Genomic DNA, 11,358 nt, shown 5'->3' on the forward strand with positions numbered 1-11,358 from the left:
GCCTCTGCTTGGCTCCAAGCCTCCCCCACAGCTTTTTCCAGCCTCTCTCCTGGTGATTTTTTGCTCTGGCTGGTAATTGTTCTCATTGCCCTTGGCTCACAGATGGTCCTGAGAGAGCTCAGTGCTGATGTGGTGCCAGCTCTGCTCCACTCCAGCTGCTGAAGGGCATTAGGAGACCAGCCACCACTGCACAGGCACCTCTCCTCTGCTCCATCTGCCCTTCCACACCAGGCAGTCGCTGCAAAAGGCTTTGCTCACCACAGCTGGGCCATGTCTCAGCCCCATCCCAGCACCCAGGTCACCCTCCAGCCCCTCTGGCCCCCACACTAAACCTCCTCATTCCATATCTCCATCTCCCTACCCACCCTTCCTCCTTGACAGTCCCTCCTGCCATGCAGCTGAGTCACTCCCCATTCTCCAGACCTTTCCTTCCAGCTTTCCCATTCCCTTTGACTTGGGAGCACCCCTGCAGGGTCACAGCAAACCTCTTCCACACAGGGGAGCAGCCCCTGGGATGAAATCCTTCATGCTGAGGATGACAAAACACCAGCACAGGTTTCCCAGAGCAGCTGGGGCTGCCCCTGGATCCCTGGGAGTGTCCAAGGCCAGCCTGGACACGGCTTGGAGCAGCCTGGGACAGGGGAAGGTGTCCCTGCCCATGGCAGGGGGAGCAATGAGATGATCTTTAAGGTCCCTTCCAACCCAAACCATTCTGTAAACCCAGCCCTGGGCTCCAGCCCTGCTCCACAGGGACAAACTGGGACTGCCACCCAGGCAGGATGGATGTGAGTGGAAGAAAACAAGGGGGGGAAAAAACAGGGCAGAGCAGAAAGGAGGTGAAAGGAGGTCTTATTTTTCACCAGGCCAAGTTGTTTTTGGAGGCACAGACACTGGGTTCATTCATGAAGCAGCTAAGTGCAGGGTTTTCAACGGAAACAATGAATTAACAAGGATGAGCAGCAACAGGATAAATGACCTTTTTCCTGCCTCCCAAAGTGTCCTGTTTCTTTCCTAACCAAGCAGCCAACAGCTCATTTAGCTTCAAGGCACTCAGCCCCAGCAACCTGGTGCCTCTAGAGAAGTCCAAGGGCTCAGAGAAGAGCTTTCCACAGAGGAACCTCCTCCCATGTGGCTCCACACCCTTCCCAGTCAAAACCATGGGAACTGGGGGCTACAGAGGACTCCACATGGCATTTGGGATGTGAAGCATGGGTGATGCCACCCAGCAAGGCAACAGGCCCATGGGCAAAGCCAAGGCATCATGGAATGAAGTTACAATTTCAGGCTGGAAATCAGAACAGGCTCTTCACCCAGAGGGTGGTCAGGCACCAGAACAAGCTCTCCAGGTTGTGGCCCCAAGCCTGATAGAGTCTAAGGAACATCTGCATGATACTCTTATGTTTAGACAGTGCTGCAAGTAGTGGGGAAGTTGGATTTTATGGTCCTTATGGGTTCCTTCCAATTTAGAATCACAGAATTGTTTATAATTATAAGGAATTTTCCCTAATGCAATCTAAACCACGTCTGGCTGTCCCCTCCTGTCAGGAGCTGTGCAGAGCCACAAGGTCCCCCCTGAGCCTCCTTTGCTCCAGGCTCAGCCCCTTCCCAGCTCCCTCAGCCTCTCCTGGGGCTCCAGCCCCTTCCCCAGCTCCGTTCCCTGCCCTGGACACACAAGATATTCTATGATATTCACGATTCTAAGATCAGTGCCCTGAACCCCAACCCACTGGGACCCAACTGATCCATCCAGGGGAGAAAGATCCCAGTCCACTGAGAGCCCAGTACCTTTCACCAGTGTGCAATTCCTCTTCAAAGACTCAGAAGGAAAGTGGTTTGACTCGCAGTTTCTGCTATCTCAAAATCTATCAGAGGGATACACTACCCTATGCTAACATAACGGATTAAAGCAGAAGATAAAATGCTGTTCCATTATCTATTTATTAAAAGCACCACTTGAACTGCTTTTATTCAGTGTACATCTCCCAGTAAAGAGGCACTCCTTGACAGTGTAAATCAGTGAGCAATTGTGTTTTAACAGCCTTTAGAATGGCATTTCCCCACGCTTTTAGACAGAGTATCAGACAGAAAACCTCTTCCAAAACTCACTTATCCTAACAGGCGAGATCACAGAGCTCTTTACTGCTCCTCTACCACCAAGACAAATACAAAATGGGCTTCTGAAACTCACAAAGCAGAGATCATTCCCATTTCTGCTGCATGAATATCCTTAATGACGGGACAAAATAAATAATTTTGTTAGCAGGGGAGAACTGTGTGGCTCCCACTGACAGATGGGACTCCTGGTAGGTGATGAAATGCAGGCTGCAGCTCCCAGCCCAACGAGTCCTTTCCTCTGTGGTAGCTGTGGGTTCTGTGGGAATCAGCTCTTACAGAGCCAGAAAGGATGAAGCCACTTCGAATCTAGCAGTTCTCTGAGCAAAAGGGGAAGAAATGATGCCAAACTTTCAGCAAAAGATTTCAGGTGTGAGTACAGCAATACATGTGAACTGCACAACAAAAGGGAGGTTGCTGGATTCTCTCTGCTTCACCAGAATAAATTAGGCTTTTTCTTGGTTGAGGATATGTTTACATGCCAAGAAACATTCCTCCTTGCTTTTTGCCAGGCTCTACTGCTTTGGTATTCTAATTTTATTTACAAAGTGTTTCAATAAAGAAACCTGGAGCAAGAGCATTCATGAGCAGGTTGGATTTCAAATGAGATGCTGGTGGGAGACAAGTACAGCAAGCTTCTCCCTGAGCTGCCTAAATCAGTGGAGTCTCCACTGTGGGCATGAGCAAATGTCAGATCTGATTGGGGGAAGAGGGAAAGGGACATAGCCACATGCATGGGGAAGGATACCCATAGTCTGGGAACTATGGGATGGATGGATGATGGATGGATGGATGGATGGATGGATGGATGGATGGATGGATGGATGGATGGATGGATGGATGGATGGATGATGGAGGGATGGATGGATGATGGATGGATGGATGGATGGATCCTGACCACACTGCTGCCACCAGAAGGACTTCAGCACCATGGCAGACTTGATGCTGAGGTTGAAGTCATCGCTCCTTCCTTTCCTGTAGCTACCTGCAGTTTATCACCTGCAGCAGATGAAGTGGGGCACTGCCTTGCTGGGGAAGGCCCAGGGCCCAGCTGTGCCACCTCCTTGGGGTGGTTCCCAGCCCCATGCACCCCAAACATCTGGCCACTCTTAAACGAGCTGAATTCTGACGGGACTGACAAACCTGGAAGATCATTTCAAACCACAATCACTTCAAATTCAGCCTGTGACCTCCTTGGCAGGATCTCCCTTCAGCACAGCAGCCCCAAACAGGAGCTGACAGTGCTTGGCAACCTTTTGAACCAGCACTCAGGTCCCTTGGGTACTGAGGGGAGGATTTCTCCCAGCAGCATGCAAGCTCCCTGGCTCTGACAGCCCTGCTCTTGGGGTGCCTGGGAGGGGACCAGCATCCCATTCCCTGCATTCAGGGGTGTGAAAGGGCACTGGGGAAGGTGCACTTGTCACCAGGAATAAACCGCGATGCACAAGTTGTGTCATGTCTTCTCTCTGGGAGCACGGAGCCAGCTGAAGTCAGAGAAAATCTTCCCTGGTGCCAGTGGGGTTTGGATCTGTCCTGAAGCAGAGAGCAGAAATGCAAAGCAGCAAGGAGTGAAAGCTCTCCTAAATGGCATGGGTTATCAGCTGGCATGGAGGGAGCGCCAGGGGACAGCCAGGGTTATCCCTTCACACTGAGATGCCAACCGGTGCAGCCTAAATATCTCCTTAACACAAGTCACCCCATTACCACGAAGCTTGGGCAATGCCAGCTTCCCATCTAGGCTAAATAAATCCCTTCCCTTTGCTTCCTCTGACAGCATATCTTATCCAGAGCTATTCTGAGACACCAGCAGACCAGGCAGAATTGTGTTTGAGGGTCCAGCTCAGGAGAGCATGGCTGATCCCCCGTGCCCCTGAAGTGTTAAAGCTTCCCAGATGAACCTCAGAGTTTTCCACATTTCACTGCCTTTACCTATCAGAATGATCTTAGAGAAGATTTTATTTCTCTCTGCAGTGGGCAGCAAACCAGAAGCAAAACTACAGCAAGGGTGGCCCACAAGGAAGAGAAGCAAACCTCACCTGATCTGCTGGGAGGAAGAAACCAGGGCCAGCCAGCACCAATGCCTTACCTGGTTATCCTGGCTCAGACACGTCCTAGGAACACGATCATGGGTCACAGACCCCCTGAAGGAGATGTTCTGCAGGGGAAAAGATCATGTCCTGCCACGCTCTGCTTGAAGCCCAGGAGAAAGGAGCAGAGCCCAGGGGGGTGATCAGCAAGGCCAACCTCTCAGCTCGCAGTGCTGGCAGGCAGGGGCTGACACAGGCAGGGCTGTCACCACATAAAGGGCTGTCGAGCCCACGTCCGGCCCCTCTGCTCCTCCCTGAAATGTGGGTCAAGCCACAAGGTGACAGCCAGCGCTAAGGGAGCCATCCCTGCCCACCAAGGTGCTTCCAGCACTGTATCAAAAACTAAAGCCAAGCAATAAAAATTAAAGGAGAAGTAATATGGATCATAAAACCCAAGCACAAGACTAAAAAGTCCCCGGACACTGATGTATCGTTAAGACAGGGCATGAAACTCCCCTCGCAGAACCGCCAGGTTTCCTTTCCATGAGAAATTATCCTGGTTTCTGATTATTGATTTGTCAAAGATGGGTCAGGCTTTGTCAGCTGGCTCTCCAGTGTTAAGGAAAAAAAGCTGGTGGAAAGGCTTGGGTCTTGTTTGTCACCCTGTACACCACTTCTTGTGCCTCACCAGCCACTGGGATTTGTGGCTGAGACCATCAGTGCCTTGAACCAGCAGCTGCACACACCCTGGTCAGGAAGGATGCCAAGGAGATACACTAAACAGATCCACAGAACCACACAATGCTTTGGGCTGAAAAGGAACTATTAAAGGCCATCTAGTCCAGCCCCCTGCCCACGGGCAGAGTCACTTTCCACTAGAGCAGAGTGCTCCAAGTCCTGTCCAACATGGCCATAGATGGGGCATCCACTGCCCCTCTGATAACCGGTAACTAGAATAACTGGCCTAACAAGGGTGGTGGATTGACAAAAGAAGACTTTTTTGAAGATTATTTTGCTAAAAGTTCTCCTTCCTCCAATCTTGCAATGACTGGTAATTCACAGGCATCCTCCCCCATCCCAATATCCCATTGTTTTCCCACTACAGAAGGTCCCACTGAAACAGCAGCCCCAGCACTGGAAGTTTTATGGGGGTAGAAGTCCAGATTTAACTCTTTTGGACATAAAGCCACAAAGCTGAGGTTTTAATCACCTCTGGTAACTGGGGAAAAAAAAAAGTGGGAAACACTGCCCGAGAACCACTGCCCATCATCTCCATACCCCACTGCTCCAGCCCTGCTGGCCCATTAACACCCCCTTCTTCTTGTAAATATTGCCTGAGCACTCCTGCCTGCCCTCCTGCCCTCAATTAAGCATGGCCTGGGGGAGAAGCAGGTAAGAAAGCACTCAGATTTAACTGATCTCCACAGATGGTGAAAGCAGAGCTCAGGGAGACTCCCATCTCACGACACAAGGCAGAGGCTGAGCCCACACAAGCTCTGCAGCTCCCAAATCCCATGGGAGCCTTGGAGAACACTGTGTTAGGAGTCAGTGCATCTCAGAAGCGGTGATGGAAGGAAGCATCTGGAAGGGCCAGGTTGGATGGGGACTTGGAGCAACCTGGTCTGGTGGAAGCTGTCCTGCCCATAGCAGAGGGTTTGGAACTAGACAAGCTTAAAGGTCCTTTCCAACCTAAACCATTTTGTGACTCTACAATAAATATCTCAGGCTCCAAACAGCACCTTCAGCATCCATGGGGATGCCAGAAACACAACTGGTACCTTCAGCAGGGTACCCAGCTCCCAATTCCAGCTGCAAGGAGCCACAGGTCACCAGCAGAGCAGCCCTGGCTTTACACAAAGGTGGTTTTGCTGGAACAAAAGCAAAGGCCACAGAAATAGGTTGATTCTTTTTTCCCCTCTTTTTCCTGAGATATGACTAAACTCCAGGAGCTGGTAGTGCCTGGGCATCCTGCAAGCATCCTGGAAGCAGTGCTTTCAACATGAAGGAACAAAAGGCTGCGGTGGGGAGGAGAATGGTGGGAAACCTTGCGGGCTCCGGAGATTCATTTGAGACCTGGTGTTTGCAGCACAGGCTGTATTTCATCTTTTCATAAGTAAGTCTTACCAGGAAACATTACAAAAAAGGGGGCATTTCAAGGCAGAAAAGTTGGTCGCCAAACGTAATTTTATTTTATTTTTTAAACCTTTTGTTAGCAACTCTTCTGGGGAGCAAATCCAGCAGAGGCAATACAGTGCAGCGTGCACTCCTAAATTAGTTTCCAGGCACTTGGGATGCTTTATTATTCATTTCCTCCAAATATTAGGTAATGCCTTTCACCCCTTTCAAAGTCTGTACGAGGGGTCTTTGATGCATTGTGGGACTTGAAAGTTTCAGCTCTAAAGAAGCATTTCTTTTAAGTCCTCCCTTTTATCAAGCATATTCTGTTCTGTTCACTATAATGCACACAATGGCATGAGAGTCTTGACCTGCTTCATGTCTGATGAGTTGAAATCTCAGATGCATAGGATAAAACAGCCATTCCTAGCAATACAGCTTAAACACTTAGGGCTCTATTCAGGCAAATATTACCCAGGGGTCTGCCACACCACTGAAAAGCTGCAGAAATTGGCTTGGTAGATGGCTGACCAATTCAGCAGTGAGAAATGACCCCGCCACATTAACTCCCCTTCTCATTTCACCCTGGGCGAGCCGGGGTCTGGAGGTAAGCGCAGCAGAAGGCGAGAGCCGGCTGAAGCCAGATTCATTTTCTTTATATAAAGTATTTTTGTGTGCGTGTGTGACCATGAATGTCATTATGCGGATCTGCAAGGGAAGGGGAGTAATGACATTAGGGCACAGGCGCAGGAATCGGGGAGGTTTTTGTCTCACAGTGACACCAGGGCGCTGTCACGTCTTCTGGACAAGCAGAATCTGCAGGCTTTGAAACATTGCAAATGTCTTAGAAAAGCAGGTCTCTGCCTCTGCTGAAGGTGTGTGGACTCTGTTGGATCACTTAAAACCATCCAGCATCACTCTCCTCCATGTGTTAAGCAAAATTAATACCTCTTGTTCCACAATAATTTACCCTGTTTATAGGTTTTTTTCACCCTGTTTTTCCTTCTTCATACTGCAAGCTCACTTAAGAGATGGCTCCTGTCCAACAATACACTGCACCCAGGGCAGGGATGCAAAGGAAAAGTTACTATTGCAAAAGCAAATATATTTTGGTACAAAACACCATGTTTTTGTCCTTTAGACAGTCGCACCAATGTATTTTTACAGAAGTACCAGGTGGCTCTTTTAGGATATTAATCTCCTCTTATCAATCTCCTCTTGACAGGTTAGAACTAGAGAAAAAAATTTTAAAAGGCAATCTGGAAATGCAGGGGTAAAATTCAATGTACGAGCTGGAGAGTTCCTAAATGGGCTGAAGATGCTGGAATTTGCCTTGCAGGTTTTATACTCTAGGAGCAAAAGATGCCTCTAGAACAAGTAAGAAAACAAGTGTTCACACTATATAGGAAGATGTTTATAAAAGAGACAGGCCCTGTTTTTCTGACTCCTCTTGCCTGCCCTAGTGCTACACCCTGCTATGACCTGCAATCCTGCCCTGTCAGCCTAAAACCAGCTTTGATAACCCCAACATTTCACTGGGAAAAACATTTCTTAAGCTATATAAAAAGGCAGAAGTTCATCTTGCATGAGTAAAACCCAGCTATGTCTTTCCTGATACTGGCAAAACATCCAGCAGCACCTCCTGTAAAATGGGAATATATGCATCTGCAGGTCCTAGCCCTGGTGTGTGTGACTTTAGGATTAGCTCTAAAAGGAAATGAGATCCATAAGGATATAATCTCCCAACCCATCCACCTCCTCCAGGATGCTGCACTCCTGGAGAGAACAAGCCTGATTTTTGAAGGATGCTGAGCATCCCTCTCACAGCTGGCATGGCAGTAGCAGCAACAGGTAACAAAAATAATATGATAAAGACTGGACAGGGCTTTGAGCTACCTGGTATAGTTGAATATGGTATATGTTGCTTATTGCAGGGGGGTTGGACAAGCTGTCTTTTAAAGGTCTCCTCTGACCCAAATTATTCTATTCTATTCTATTCTATTCTATTCTATTCTATTCTATTCTATTCTATTCTATTCTATTCTATTCTATTCTAATTATTCTATTCTCAGCTCTCACATTACCCACCTGGCTAGGAGGCTTTTTTAGGAGCCCTCTGAAGCATCCTTACTAAAATACCATCAGGACATACATGGTTTTTGCCCCACATGTATGTACAGTGCTGGTCTGCCAGAGGGCAGCTGACAAGTCATCACTGTGCATGCTACAAATCCTCTGAGCCAGTAAGAAAACTCAAACAATGTGAAGATTTATCACTTTGAAGGTGGAAATCCTTTCAGTGGAGACAACAATTCTATTCCTTTTGAGGTAAACGAAGAGTTTTTGCTTGGGGACCCCATCAGGAGCAGAAGGCAGCACAAGGATGGGACCCATCACTCACCAGTCAGCAGAAAGATGCTGACAGAAGTGTCTGCACAAATTTTTAAGGAGCCTGAAACAGCTCTTTTGAGAGAGGGAGGCTGAAGAAAAGAGGCAAAACTGCAGGAGAAACAAAATCTATTTGTAAACCCCAGGCAGAGCTGACACAAGGCAGCTGGCACAGGAGTGCAGAGATGATAATGGAGCCTGATGGATAGTTCAGAGGATTATCAGATACCCTCCAACTCAAATATGCTAAGGAACCAATTATTTAACGCTAAAGACAGCGCAAACGGATGCTTAATAAGCTGCCTCACTTCAGGATTGCTGGAGCTCAAGGGGCCAAACCCCCACTGGTGTAAGTCTGGAAAGCCAGCACGATGAAATACCCAATGCTTCAGATACACACTGGCCCTGCCAGGCATCACCACCTCTGCCAGGAAGCTGGGGGGCATGGAGGGGAAACAGCTGGAATTTGGGAGCAGATGGGTGCAAGAGAACTGCATGGGAACCACATTCACCACCCCAGGCTGACAGCACTCAGCTCTGCAGCAGCCTTGCTGGTTGCCCTGTTTACAGGAGAAGGGGTTGCTGTTCTCAGGAACAGTCTGTGTTTTTCTTCTAGCTGATTGCAGAGAGGCAGCAGGGAAGCTGGAGGAGGTGTGGGAGACAGAAAGGAGTTTAGTCTGTGCTCCAGGCACTGATTAGAACCTGTTTTGGAGTCAGGGATGATTCCTGTGAACAAAGCACCCCTTCTCAAGCTCTTCTGCTGGCAGGGGTGTTGGGGGAAAACAGGGTCTCAGCACCCTCCCTGGCTGCCTTATCAGATGGTGACCCTGCAGACACACCATTCCTCACCTGGGCTGCTCTTGCAGCCAAAGAGGAAGGACAGACTTCTGCTCATCCTCACAGGCTGCCCAAACTAGATCAGATAGAACATGGGATAAAAACACCTCCACTAACCATAAAGGGCCCCTAGATTTTTAAATGTCTGAAGATTGCTTGCTGAAGCCACACTGTGTAAGTTTCTCCCTTCATCTACACTCGAACTGTATTACAGCAGCTGAGGTGTGTCTTAAAAATCTGCATTTCCCCGTGATACAACCTCCACCAGCACTGCTCCCCAGGTGACAGCAGATACAAGAGTAAGTGTAAGAAAGAAATTTTTTATGATGAGGATGGTGAGGTCCTGGCACAGGTTGCCCAGAGCAGCTGTGGCTGCCCCTGGATCCCTGGCAGTGTCCAAGGCCAGGCTGGATGGGGCTTGGAGCAGCCTGGGACAGTGGAAGGTGTCCTTGCCCATGGCAGGGGGTTGGAATGAAATGAGCTTTAAAAGCCCCTTCCAACCCAAACCACGGTTCTACAATTCTGTGACAGCCCAGCCCCAAGATGCCCCTCAGCATCCATCACACGTGCACGGAGGAAAGATGTGGGAATTTGGTCCCTGAGGGATGGGAACCTGCGGGGGCTCACAGCATCACTCTGCTGAGAGTTTGGCCAGTGTAAACCAGGAAGTTCTCATGAGAAGATAGTGAAAAAAAACCCCAGCCTCCCACCTGATACAATGCAAAATATCTCAGTTCAAAAACATCAGCTCAGGGTCTGGCTCTGGCATATCTGAGCTAGCTCAGATGATAAAAAAAGGATTCTCCTTTCTTCCTGTTCAAGACCTCTAGGCAAACATCCAAGTCCCAGCCTCCTGTGTGACAGCTGCAGAAAACAGGTCTGCTGGAGAGGACCTTGAAATGCCACCCAGATCGCAGCCCCGTGACTGGGTCTGGACGGGGCCAAGCACAACAACAGCCAAAAGCACTCCAAGCATTAACAAATATTGTTGCTTGGTGCACTCCTGTGCAGCTGCCAGCATATCTGCTGCCTGCTCCTTCCAGCACTCAGCACTGAGAACACACATATTGATGAGAGCATCTTCCACGGATTTACAGGAAGAGCAATTAGAGGTTTGGTCGTTGACGACAGCAGAGAATCGTGGTGGTGGTGGTAAAGATGATTTGTGCTGATCCATTAACACAGCAAACTACCGCCTCTCCCACAGGAAATCTCAGTGACTGAAGGGCAGATCAGAACCCCAAGACCCCAGGAAGGTATCAGGACAGCCACACAGCTCTCCCCAGTCTGCATCCCACTTGCCAGCTCTCCCCACAAGGCTCATCCCAGTGTGTACTCACCAGTACCCTTGGTTTTGTTTCAAAATGGTGATGTGCCTTTCGCTCCTCTGACCATTTCCTAGGGAAAAACAGAGAGAAAAAAACACAAAACAAAACCCCTCATCAGATCCAGGACTGATTATGTGGTTAAGAAGGGCCAGCTCTGGAGAAGTTTCTGCTGGGATGATGAGAAAACAGAGCCAGGCCTGCTCCTGCTTTCCCACCACACGTGTTCCCAGGGTCAGTTCCTCTGCTCATCACCCTTCCCTGTACCACAAAATCACCTAGCAACACCTGCCACGGAGGGCAAGCCCACCCATCCTCCCCCTGTATCACATCTCCAGTGACAGCTGGAAGATGAAGGCCCCAGGAATGGATCACACTGGGGCAGCTCTGGGCTGCTTCACCCATCCCTCCCCCAGATCAACGTTACACTTTGGCCCCTCAGGATTGTCAGCTTATTCCTACATCCACAGTTCAGTCACCAGTGGCAGCTCAGTAGTGGGGTGCAGAGATAGAAGGTGTATGACCAGCATCCTCCCAACTCTGCCCATAAAAGT

The 11,358-nt window shown here is 49.2% G+C and overlaps 1 protein-coding gene across 1 annotated transcript in view; it reads right to left on the reverse strand.

The window, feature by feature from the left end:
* ZBTB7C (zinc finger and BTB domain containing 7C) overlaps positions 1 to 10,862 on the reverse strand; it is a 72,166-nt gene extending 61,304 nt beyond the window's left edge. The window contains exon 1 of the mRNA XM_030968995.1: positions 10,820 to 10,862. The gene's annotated coding sequence lies outside the window, so the exon portion shown is untranslated. The remainder of the gene's footprint in view (positions 1 to 10,819) is intronic.
* Positions 10,863 to 11,358: the final 496 nt, after the last annotated feature.

Source organism: Camarhynchus parvulus, chromosome Z (genome assembly GCF_901933205.1).
Source record: "Camarhynchus parvulus chromosome Z, STF_HiC, whole genome shotgun sequence".
NCBI lineage: Eukaryota > Metazoa > Chordata > Aves > Passeriformes > Thraupidae > Camarhynchus > Camarhynchus parvulus.